We start from the raw sequence: 12507 nt of genomic DNA, 5'->3' as shown, positions 1-12507 counted from the left end.
GCAGCCTCTCTCAACTATACGTTAGGACCAAACTCAACTGATTCAACTCAAGCAATCACGGCTTCTTCAACGGGTGAGGAAGTCGAACTCTCTTTCGAAGAGAACAAGCGTTATCGCACAACCCTCGAGGCGAATCTATCTATCTAATAGCGGTCGATTAGCGAAATTCAATCAATGGCACAGCGTCCGATTCGATCACTCTATCGAGTAGAAGTACAGGGATGATTCAATCGATTCCTAAGACCTTGAAGGGCGAAAGCCCAAACTCCCTTCCTGATCTGAGATGAGAAGGCAAGAAATTTGTTAGCTTTCTCGGCTTAAGGAGTTTACTACTTACAAGGCCTCTCTTTCTTATTCTTAAAAAAGATGAGATGAGATCCTGTGGTCGAAGTACCAAACCCAAAAAGAAAGAACGAGTTGAATCGGATTCTCGCTCAAAGCCTCTTCTCGATGCACTCTTTCTATTAGAGCGGCATTACCCGTCACTTGCCAAACCTTCTTCTTCCTGGTCCTATCGAACCAGACACTGGCCTTACCCCAGCCCTAGTCTAGTTTCGAATCTAGTCTCGGCATCAATCCGTGAAAGCCTTCAAGCTCAATCCCTTCCTTCTAGCCTTCCCCGCTCTTGGGGATAGCAGGAATACTAAAGATCGTGGCATGGCATCTGTCAGTTCCTTATAATAAAATTCTTATATAGATAGCCTCCGTTCCTGGTCTTAAAGAACCAGTTACTCTCGTTCCTGCAAGCCAGTTTGAAAGAGCAGTCGGAAATCTTTTTTATCCCTAGGAGGGGGCCGCCCATACGACGGTTCCTAGCAGTAAGTGAAACTTTCTTTTTGGGCATGCGAGCTCCCCTGAATACCTGTTCCGTTCCCTGGGTGCCCGTAGGTTTTCACCTAGTAAAGGTGCGTACTCTAGCTTCCAACAAAGGTGCTACCTCTAGCCTAGCTTCCAACACATTCAGTTAGACCCCAACTTGGGGTATTCGACCGAAGCCAGTAAAGTTTCCACACCTGAGGGTGCATCTGCATCAACCTCTTTTCTTTCATCACAAGAAAGGTTTGGAGGGGACAAGCGAGGCTAAAGGGTTAGGGGAGGAGTGGAAGAGAGACTTTCCCTTAGATAGGAGAGCTCGCCTAAGCAGTGTTGGAGCGAAGGCTGCTCGACTAGACTAATTGGTTGTAGGGGGACAGAGCTACCTTTAGGGTAGGTAGACATAGCTACCTTTATGAATACATTATCGAAGTGACAAGGAAGGATATCGACAGAGTTCCAGGGCCTGTGCTCAATAAAAGAAAGCACTCACCCACGCTAGGGCTAAGACTGAAAGTAGCTCTTCTGATTCATCCTGTCTTTCAAGGCGAGGAGTTTAAGGAGCTAGTATAGGTTCGCAGAGTTGGGGCGAGTAACTGAACTTCATCAAGCCAGGAAAGAAGCTCGACAAAGACGGAGACGGGGACGGAGAGGAAAGCTTCTGAGAATATAGGTTTTGAGGTGGCATCAATACCAGAGAAGAGAGTGGGAATCCCCTCTTATGTAAGTTCCCTCCTTCCGAGAATAAGTATTTCGGTGGGGAAGACTCCTGCCTGGAGGCAGTAAGGTTTGTTTAGTTTTAGTTTAGGCTGCAAAAGACTGACTTGCCCCAACAGCCGTAGCTAAAGGCTTAACCCATTGTTGAGTACCCAGATTCTTCAACCCCGACCTCAATAGAATCCGGGGAAAGCTCCATATCAAAAGAAGCTTGACCGGTAGCGGTAGGGAGAGAGAAGTTTGGGATATCTTCTGAGAAAGGGGCTAAGGCCTGTAGCTATCGGAGTTTCACTCTTCTCTTCACCGGAATTGGAACCTACTTCACTAGATGCCCCAAGCACTCCAACAGGATCTCCAGAGGCGACGCTTTTTTCTGCAATTAGAAGATGGGCTGCTCACCTTAAGACTGGATCGAGAAGAGAGAGAAAGGTATGTTGAGTTTCCTCCGGGCGAGATCGCAAAGTGCTAATGTTTCGGATTTCTCTCCCTCTTCAATTGGAAGTCAGTGCAATAGCCTTTCTTAGGGCAAGGAACCCCTCTTCAGAGTCAAATCAGTCCCAGGAGACCGGAGGAGGAGCTACATAGAAGGAGCACAGGAGTGAGGTCACTATCGACGAACGATGATCCTTTCCAAGTCGAATATCTGGTACGGATGACGAAGGCTTCCAAGGCCTAAAGCAAAGCTAGACAAAGAAAGCGGCTTTGTTAGCCCGAAAGAGAGTTACTTAACTTATCTGTCGAAGGAGAGTTCCATAGGTGCTAGGCGAGCATTCAAAAATATCAGCTCTCTCTTGGGAAAGTGACTCTTTCTCTGATTCTGATGTCAGAGCCAGTGGCAGCAATCAATCAAGGGCTTAGAAGGGGGAAATCGATGCTATGAGCAGAGCTTCATAGAAGTGTAGACTTTTGAGTGACCGAGGGTCAAGGTAAGCAAGAGTGAAGTAAGCTGCGGGAGAGCAGAATAGATCAACTGGGGAGTGACTCCAGTGGCAGGGGTTCAATAAATGGCTTATAGCTAGGCCAGTTCCCGTGAAGCCAACAAAGCTTGGGGAAGGGGAAAGTAAGACCGGGTTCAAGAAATATGTAGTTGTTGCCAGTTCCCGGTAACCCTCCGTAGGCAGTTTCGCCAACAGGACCAGTGAAGCCAGTTTCGGAGCGGGCTGAGACTTGCCAACTGAGCCTGGCGTAAGGAGGTAGCGAGAGCAAAGAGACTTTTTGGTTTGGTAGATAGGACTGGTAGCATGCTTACTCTTACGCGGAAAGGAAAAGGACTAAGAAAAGGTGTAGAGGCTCAAGGGAAATAAGCGATTGTTGAAGCAGTTGCCTTTGGTCCTACCGTATTGTTTAACGAAGATCCCACGTGCTATCCTCCAGTCTTCTTAGTCTTTGTTCTCGGACCCGATGTGATAGAATCTGCCGTGGATGGATCGAATCCAACAATATTTACTCTATGGCTAATTCGGCCATTCTATTACGGTTTCCCATCTCTCGTCTCAAGTTCGAAGGATTTGATGCTGCCGATCAAAGGCTTTTCCTTCCCTTCTCGGGTTCCTAGCCCAATTTCCAAGCCAAGGGTACGAAAGAAACTACGCTATTCAAAGCATCTATACTCTCTGGCTTATCTGGCTATCTCGAAAGAGTTCAAATCCCCTATTCGCTTACCTTGAACTTTCTTCTTCAATCGATTCCTATTCTTTATCACCCTCGGAAGTGACTGAACTACCTTTAGAGAAGACTCAACCAGAACAGGAAAGTCAGAAGTCGATGGTTAAGGTTCCTGTCCCATCTCCTAATGTCAAGCCCGTGTTTTTCGCCTCAATGCCATTGGCTTTCATTAAGTCCAATGAAAATCGTGAGACTTGCAAGAAAGAGCGTCTTTTTGGCCTGCATGCCTTTTTCCTTCGTAGCTGTCCATGGAAATCGTGCCAGTTTTATCCAACCCCGTCGTAAGCATATTCTAAAGCCGATCTCACTTCCTTCAGTCTATTGTTCCCGGCAGTTGCTATAGAATGGAGTTCGTTTCGCTAGCCCATTCATTAGGTTCTCACCTCTTCGTGCTATTTAAGAAGAAGGAGTAGCCTTTCTCTCCATATGCTTGTTCGAATCGAGACTTATTTGAATAATATGTCAGCTTCCCTCTTCTTCTTTCGTCTATGCTTTGGGTAAAGCGGCTAAATCCTATGGAGAAATTAGCTACGTGAAAGCTAAAAGCTAAGCTAGTCGAATCCGTACTCCTTTCAACTATCCCTCGTCTCCCATAGCTCTCTGAAAACAAGGCTCATTCGCTTCCTGGAGAGCTGGGATAAGACTCAATCAGCCTATTGGTTTGGTTCTTTCGGTTCTAGAGAGTCGCTCAGAGTCAAATCTATCTCATCTTATTTAAAGATTCAAAAATGCCATTCATCAAAGAAAGTCTCTCCCTCACTGTGGTCAGTCTGCTTTTCTGTTCTGCTCATCAAGCTAATCAGTAGCCTGCCTGACGAGGGCTAGGCTAATTTCCACTGTGAACCAAAGCGCTAATCTCTTCTAAGCCCTTCGCCTGCTAACTCTTAGAAAGAAAGTAAACCGATGCCTGAGCACAATAGTCATATTAAAGATAACTGGCCCAAGGGTTAATGCTAGACGCACCTCTTCTCATGCAGCGAAGATTCAGTCTCGCTTACCCGAGAGCTAACCTATGAGAAATATTCTTTAAGCCGTATTGACCTTGCGCATAGAAGGAGACCTGGTTAAACTCTCTTCAATGTCTCTTTCTCTTATATAAGATATTGGAAGAGCACGGGAAGTGTCAAAGCTGTCTGTCTGTCTGACTTCAACAAACAAACTGACAGCAGGTATGAGTGAGAACCTGATATTCTTTTATCAACAGACATGGCCTCCCCTAAAGGACTGTGGAACAGATACACGAGCCACTATCAACGATACCATCTTTCTTGAGTAGCCGGGAGAGTCACTAATAGGCTAGGAAAGGAGCCTGAAGTCGACCAGCGGGGAAGAAGCCGAAGGGGGAGAACTAGACTCGAATTCAACAAAGCAAGCCATGTCGTGTCGTAATGGATGCATTGAATTTGCTTTTTTAAGCATATCTTTATGGTTCTCTACTTTGTCCCCAAGCGCTCAACGCTGGATGAACCTTTGAGCAAACTGCTGGGATAATGCTTCATAGATGGGGGAGATTGGGCTGGTAAATAAGCTAGAACTAACTCTCTGGTATCCCAAAAGAGGGAGGATTGCTAGAGCAAATAAGAGCATTTCCTATTGATTTGTCCAAGGGACAGGACCTATTCTAATTTACAATTATCCGTCGATACGCTGTTCCCACGCATTATACCGACAGACTGATTCCGGAGTTCGGGATCCGATTCAGAATTGTAGAATAAGAAGAAGAGGAACGAAGTAGCTCGCCTACATGGAGAGGACTATTCGTCTAGTAGGGTTTGAATGACACCCCTAAAATCTTATTTTTTTGAGGCCTTCTCGAGCCCTTGTGGGGATGATGCCATTAAGGATAGATGATATTATTAAGAGAGAGCCGCTATTCCTGCTGCTTGATAGCACAGGAAAGAGAAAGAATACTAAGCAGACGATTCGGTAGGGGCCTCACTTCAGGGGGAACATAGGCAAGGAAAATCCTGTCTCACTAGATCTATTGCTGGGGGGCTAAAGCACCGTTTTCCCCTTGCCTTACCCGGTGGGAGGGCTTGGGTGCAGTCCCATCGTCGAGACGCTTTCTCGTATAATTGATTGATACTAAACGGTAAACTATGAAAAAACTTCTTCATATGAAATACCTTGAGCTAGGTCAAGCTCAGCCAGTATGTTGCATGGCTCAAAAGAAGCAACATTTTCATCACTATCGATTCTCTGGGGCTTGTAATGGCAGATTGTTCTCTGGCAGATTGAGTAGTGGTCAGTCTATATTCTCTCCCTCTCCATTCTTGACTATCTCTCTCTCTGAAAAGAGAAAATATAGTAGTGGATGCTATGGGAACTCCATAGTTCCTATACCAGTAGATAGGAACTCCATATTTTCTATCTACAGGAACTCCATATACAGGTATTCCCACTTCATGGATCAGCAATTTTGGAAGAATTTCTTATGTGAGATAGAGAAAATATTTGTAGGTTATCTATCTCATTTAAAAAACGGAACCAGATTTTATACCTTTATGCTCGCCCCTCTCTATTTAATAGTTTTTTTCTAGCTCTGCTTTCTTTCATTCTGCTCCGCAGCTTTCGAGCGAGGCTATTGGCATAGAGGCGGAGAATCTAGCTTACTTCCAAGCGAAAGAAATCGAATCTTGCTTACATACGAATACCTTTTCCTGTCTTGTCTGATGGTTTTGACACCAACACTTCTATGTGCGGATGGGTGTAGCATGATTGACAGGAGGATGGGAATATATGGCTATCCCATCGAGATCCAGGCCCTCTTCTTTTTTTTTGCCCTGAGGTGTGCAAAGCAGATGCTTAAACCAGAGCGTGGTGGCAAGGAATTGATGGAGCGGATTGACAAGCGCATCACTGCTCTAAGTTTTCACATCAAAACTTATTACTGGCTTTACTTTCACCCAGCTGAATAACATTTACCGTTACAAGACTGAGGAGTACTCTCACACTGCTGTCAAAAAGTTTAATGTCAAATCTATACCAGATCCAGATTGGGTGTTTGAATTCATGCCACTGCGAGGAGGGTATTTGATTGGCAATGTCAGCCCAGCTCGCATGGACTTCAGGTGGTTCCTAGTGGGAAACTGCATTGCCATCTTGAGCTGTCTAGCTACACCTGCATAAGCAACGGCAATTATGGATTTCATTTTGGAGCGCTGGTCTTAATAGGGGAGATGCCTCTGAAAAGAACATACCCAGCATTGGAGGGGCATCAGTGGCGCATTGTAACTGGATGTGATCCAAAGAACACACGCTGGAGCTATCATAATGGTGGATCTTAGCCAGTTCTACTATGGCTATTGACGGCAGCATGCATCAAAACTGGAAGGCCTAAAATTTCAAAGAGAGCAATAGAATTGGTGGAGCAGCGCCTGTCAAAAGATGGATGGCCAGAGTCTTATGTTATGATGGTAAGACTGGGCGGTACATCGGAAAGCAAGCTCGGAAGTATCAGACATGGTCCATTGCTGGGTATAATGTTAATTTTATTTGATAAGTAATCAAGGGCTATGTATATAGCACTCAGATGAGGCTTAGTGAAAAACTAAACAAAACAGATTAAAATTAGCCCAATCCAAGGGGTAATCCAGCTGTAAGTACACCGGTGACGTATTATAAGATCAATAGTCTTCCTCTTTCTTTCTTAAGAAGAAAGTTAGTCCTTCAAAGTCTAAAAGCTTGACAAATAAATATCTTAAGTAAGATAAGAGAAGAAAATCGAGATTTTGAGCTCTCATCCTTCCTGGGAATTCTTAGTCTAGTCTAGTCTAGATCGTTTTTCTCGACAGTAAATCGAGTGTCGCCCCTAGCCTCGATCTCTCTGGGCTTCCCTAAGCTATCACGATTCTTTCCTAAATCCTCAACTCTATCCGATCTATGGGGGCTACTCGATGTCTTGACTGCTTTGGGCCTACTACAACTGATACGGGCTCACAACCTTGAATTGGAACTTATTTTCTTTCAAACTCGAACCGCTATAGTAGAAATGGAATATTTTCTTTCTCTTTCTCCTTCCGCTGGAAAACGGCCTAAAAGCAACCCGAGCAACTTACTATTCTTATTGCATAGATCCTGCGAGAAAGCGACTTCCGTAGGGCCATAGGTAAACTCACTTTGGTCGAGAAGTCAAAAACCTTATACCTCCATTCTTCATTTCCCCCGTCCACTACCTTATAGGTTTTGCTGGCAGCCCCGAGCATGGATTTCTTGGGCGTAGTCTGGGCTGCCTGTCTGTTAGTTATCGTTTGAATGTATCTCCGGTTGTATTAACTACTATTTTATCTGGGAGTCCCCGCCTAAGATAGACTTTCTGTTTTCCTTCACCTGCCCTCTTTGATTAAGTTCTTTTTTCATTTCGTTTTCGACTATGTCATCTATTTCTCGTGATTCAATAAGTATTTCATACTCCCTGTGCCTTCAGCGGAGGATGCCCACTGAACGAAGCTGAAGTGGCGAGAAATATCCTATTTCTTTGATTATCCCTTGACCCGAAAGAAAGAAATGAAATTCACATATGAGACGGATGAAATAGCTACTAGCTACGGATCCTACCGCCGAGCTGTCAACAGCTAACAAGGGTCACTACGGACAGCTAACAACTGCTTTGCTACTACTGGCTCAGTCTTCAATCGATTCCTACAGGCGCACTTCTTCCTATGATTGAGGACTGTCCGGGTGAGCCACGTTGGTATTTGATTAACCCCCCTTCTGCTTTCACCACTCGAAGACTTCAGCTTACTGCCTTGACCTAGGCCTCGCATAAGATTCTGCTTCTGGAATGGATGGAATCGGTTCACTGGATTTAATTGGATTACTTTCTAGTCGCTAGCCCACTACTTTGAGAATCAGCGGAGATTGAGCCTTCCTCCAAGACAAAACTCTCAATTACCTGACTACGGAGATTGGGCCTTCCTACGAGACTCGATCGAGACCTCGCTTTGATAAGATTCGGGGTGTTTTCAACCCCCCCTATTCTGACTGAATGATTGCTAAAGCCTTCCTTCGGGCGACTATCTCTTTCCTGGTTCGCTACTTACTGAAACTGGGGCGCTACTCTTTCTTATTTCATAGATCCATCTCCTATTTAATTTTAAGTGAGAATTGGATTACCTTAAGCTCACTTCCGGATATTAGCTTAGCTACTTACGTAGCCTCGGGTATTCCCGCTGTGGATGGTAGCCTCGGTTTCCGCTCTATCGATTTGAACTTCATTCCTGGTACCGCAGATTCCCTTTCGATAGTTGATGCTCGTTCTGATCCCGCTAAGCTAAGTTTCTCATTTTAGAACTGGTGCAGAGGTGAATATTCTAAATTCTTAGAGAAGATCAAACCTATTCTTAGAGACGAGAAGGGGAGAGCCCAAGGAGAAAGAGGGAAGGCCTATATGGAGTAAGCGGTAAGCCGATAGTCTATCTCCGCGTTTGGGCAATTCATTTGATGAATAAGACGTTCTCCTCGCTTGGGATTTGCGGGAAGGCTTTCTAGGAGGGTAATGCCAATTGTGAGATATCTCAATAGTTAACGGAAAGGGAAAGGAATAGGCGAGAGATATATAGAAGGTAATGCAATTAATAGTGAACTTGCTTCAAGGAGCTGGGCTTTCTAATCTCGAATCGAGTTATCGACCACGAAACGGATAATCTCAGGAGAAGCTGGGAGCGAAGAAGAAGCAGGGCTACTCTTTATCTTTAGTCCGGTACTCTACTATAGGTCAATTCAATATGAAAGATTTAGCTATCATTGAGGCAAGCAAGCCAATCCACGCGGTCAAGCCATAGTCATTCCAGGTGGTTCACCCACCAGTCAAACCACACCCTCTTTGTTAGCAGGTTCAGTCGAAGGCCTTTCTCACGAGTGTTAGCCAGGTAGTTTAACAACGTAGCTCCGGTAATTCAATTCTCACTTTCAATAGGTACTCAAGATAGAAGCAAGAATAAAATAAAAGAAGTGGGTTATTGCTTCTCCTTTCCTTGAACACTGGCGGGTTTGAAGCAAGAAAAGAGGCCTTTGAAAGAAAGAATTGTATATAATCGAAAGAATGAGCGTATGCTCAGGAAGATAGAAAATGCCTATCAACTTCCCTACTTCCTACTAGACTTAGACTTGTCTAAAAGACGAAAAGATGGACGAGCCACTCTCTCCCCTACTTCGCCTCCTGTAACTAAGGACGGAGGCGCGAACCCTAGCCTTTCCTTTTCTGCTTCTTTAGCTTAGCCTTGAATTCAGTTCGAAAGTCAACTTCTGATTCTACGATATTCTTATTCAACTTTTATTATTATGAAATCGAAATTGAAATACATTCATTGGGGGAGGGAAATCGACGGCATGGTCCCTCAACGCGCTGTCATGGCCCACACCTTATTCTAGATGGGGCCTTGTGGAGTTTATGGCGCACGGATCGAGTTGTGCTTGCCTCTATCGCGTGACTCACACGCGTGTAGCCGGCTCCCCCGGCCTTGCTAGTCAGTTGGCGCGCGGGATCTCTGTTCCAAACCCAAACGAAGGAGGAAGGGGTTGAGAGGAATCAGAACGTCATTCGATCGTTCATCTTTCTGAGGTAAGATGGTCGCCCAGGCCCCGCATCCTGCCCGAAGCGCTATCATAGTTCGAGTATATAGATAGGGATGCGTTGATTCGTGTATCAACGCAAGGTCCGGAGATCTATCACATGGCCCGAGAAAGTGCCGAATCCGCGTACGTAGCCTATAGGTTGCACTCAGGTAACCAGCTTCTTCTCACCGCTGCTAGCTAACATGAGTACATGAGTTGGGAGTCAAAACTTGTGAAACCTGAGCTACGCGAAGTGCCCTATCTATCTCTAAACCGACGGGTATAAAAAAAAGATTTCTATATATACCTTTCATCTGACCTTCTCTCTGAAGTGAATCTTTTCTTGACCTTTTCTGTTTCTAGAATCAGTGTTCAAAAGTCGTCTTTGCCATATAAGTGATCAATCCGCCGGAATCCATTTTTGAAAGGTAAGACAGGTCTCCCCGATTCCATACAATATTCCTATAGAGTTATGAAAGAATGGGCCAACTGCTTGTAATAGGCCAGTATGGATCAATCCTGCGACTTATACAATCGAGTTCTTTTTCTCGAAAGAATTCTCTCTCGGATCGAGATCTATTGGAAAGCTCCTCCGACCCAATGAATCCACTCTTATCTAATACTCAAAATTCGGCGGTGCGCGCTGGAGGGAATGCATTGAACAATTGGTCTCAACCGTCATCTTTTTTACAAAAAATGGGGGACTTAAATGACCAGACCATCTCGGGCCTTCAATTCATGAAGTCCTTCGCTTTCTTCTTTCAGGGATAAGGGAATGATCTTTCTGCGGGAAAACAGTTCCCCAACGTTCCGACTCTAATCGATAGGAACTAGGAAAGAATCCTTTCGAAGGATTCCTCCAATCAATCTCTCCCTTCGGAGGAAAGGCGCTTAGGACCCGAAATCTCGAAAAATAGACAGAGGGTCACGATTTCGGGCAGTAGTGGGGGTGGGGAAAGAGCTTTTTATATTTACGAATCATTCTAGAAACTTTGTCTTTCTTGAGGCTGTTTGCCTTTGGTAAAGATGGGGAACTCGAGCGTCAGGTTGCCTCGGGGTGTTCTTAGCTTATGGGGTCTCGGGTATTCTATTCCGGCAGTCCCGAACTCACACACTTATACGATCTAATAACACTCTTATTCACTCACTGTGTTGTGTATAGAATCCCTCCGCCTGAAGTCAAGACACCTAACAACCGGTCTAGGATGCGGCGAGAAGAAAGCGCGGATTCAAAACGAGTTTTTTGTTGCAGTAGGAAAACTGGACCTAGCATATTATTTGATTTTAACATAAAGTAATTGCAGCGAAGAGGAGTTAGAGATGAAGGGTTGGGAAAGAACAGGCCCAACCTTTTTCTTCAAAGCACTAAGAATATTGTCAACTATCAAATTCTTTGAAGCACCCGGTCGCCTTTGGACAACGACGTAGGGCCTTTGGACGACTAAGTCAGCTCGGCTTCATGGAGAAGTTTGCCTACATTGGGGATAATGGCTTGTGTGTGGTATGCCCACCTCCATGAAAAAAGAGGCTCTCGCTTTCCACGAAGAAGGGAGGCCCACAGAAAGGGTGAGCGTGAGCTATTTCCAAAAGAAGAGGGGTGAAGCTTTCCTTTTTCTGCTTTTGGAGAATAAAATCACCTTATTCGATTTTCTAAGTATTAGAGTGTGGCAGAGGACTACGAAGAAGGAAGGAGCTTACTGATGGGGCGGGTCGGGGAATAAGAATCAGTCTAAGATCATCGGTAGTTGTGGGATGCCCCCAAATGATCCTAGGAATCGGACAACAATGCCTCCGATCCTTCGAACAACTCGAAACCTACACACGGGAGAAGGAGTGGAACTAGGGCCAGGCCAATTCAATCGGACTCTGCTCATATACGTAGGGACAGTGGGACTAATGCTGTATCAATGAATGAACCGGATTCTTTTCTTCCGGGAATCCTTGGGGATTCGTCGTTGGTTGGTGCACTAGGCTAGGCCCTTGCTTTAGGCACTGGCTTCCTCGCCCAATGAGAATGAGAAGGAGTCAAAGGCGAATATCTCTCTGCCCGAATCAATGATGGAATCAGGCCACTGGTCTCGATCGGCCATTCCAACTTCGTCTCCAATCCAACTGCCACGTCAGATCTAGTTGATTGGTAATCCCTGTTATGAAAAGCTTGTCCGTTTACTGATATGATGACGGTCCAGGGGGGTTCCGATAGCTAACGTTAGCCTCCTGTAACCGGGTCTGTTATTGATTTCGTGTCTAAGTGGGGAAGTGTTTTGTATCATTCATTCACGCTTCGAACGAAACGAAGAGAACCGATCACTTTGCCGATACAATGCATACAATACAGCGGGTTCTTGAAACTCCTCGTATTAAGGAGCTACTCTCCCCCGCCATTCAATCTCGATTTGACCTTGCCCCGGGAAACTCACACCCGAAGCACGCAATGGAGTCCACCTCGTAGCTATCGCGCTTAATGCCGACAAAGGGATCCCCATCCGCAGGTAAGCCTAGGATCCGTGCCACATCGCCTAAAGTAATAGAGATCTCCCGGAAAAACGTATGGGTCTCTGGGCGCCACCTCTCCATAAGGGCTGCTATGAGACTCTGGTCTACAGAGGGGGGTACGCCCCGATCAGGTGCCCTAGGCGGTATCGTCGGAAGGCGTATTTCACATAAGGCGCCAGGTTGTGAAGAAGATGGCACATGTTCAGACTGTGAGATCCCGTCCGTTCTATGCTCTCGGGCTCAAAGGCAAATACAAAGAAT

General features: G+C 45.5%; 1 pseudogene; it reads left to right on the top strand.

The window, feature by feature from the left end:
- Window positions 1–5294: 5294 nt before the first annotated feature.
- Window positions 5295–11712, top strand: LOC149510557 (putative alkaline/neutral invertase D pseudogene; annotated as a pseudogene).
- Window positions 11713–12507: the final 795 nt, after the last annotated feature.

The sequence above is a fragment of the Durio zibethinus genome, unplaced genomic scaffold (assembly GCF_047325235.1).
Source record: "Durio zibethinus cultivar Kanyao isolate XHJ-2024 unplaced genomic scaffold, ASM4732523v1 HiC_scaffold_30, whole genome shotgun sequence".
Classification (NCBI taxonomy): Eukaryota; Viridiplantae; Streptophyta; class Magnoliopsida; order Malvales; family Malvaceae; genus Durio; species Durio zibethinus.
This window is presented reverse-complemented; position numbering and strand designations above follow the sequence as displayed.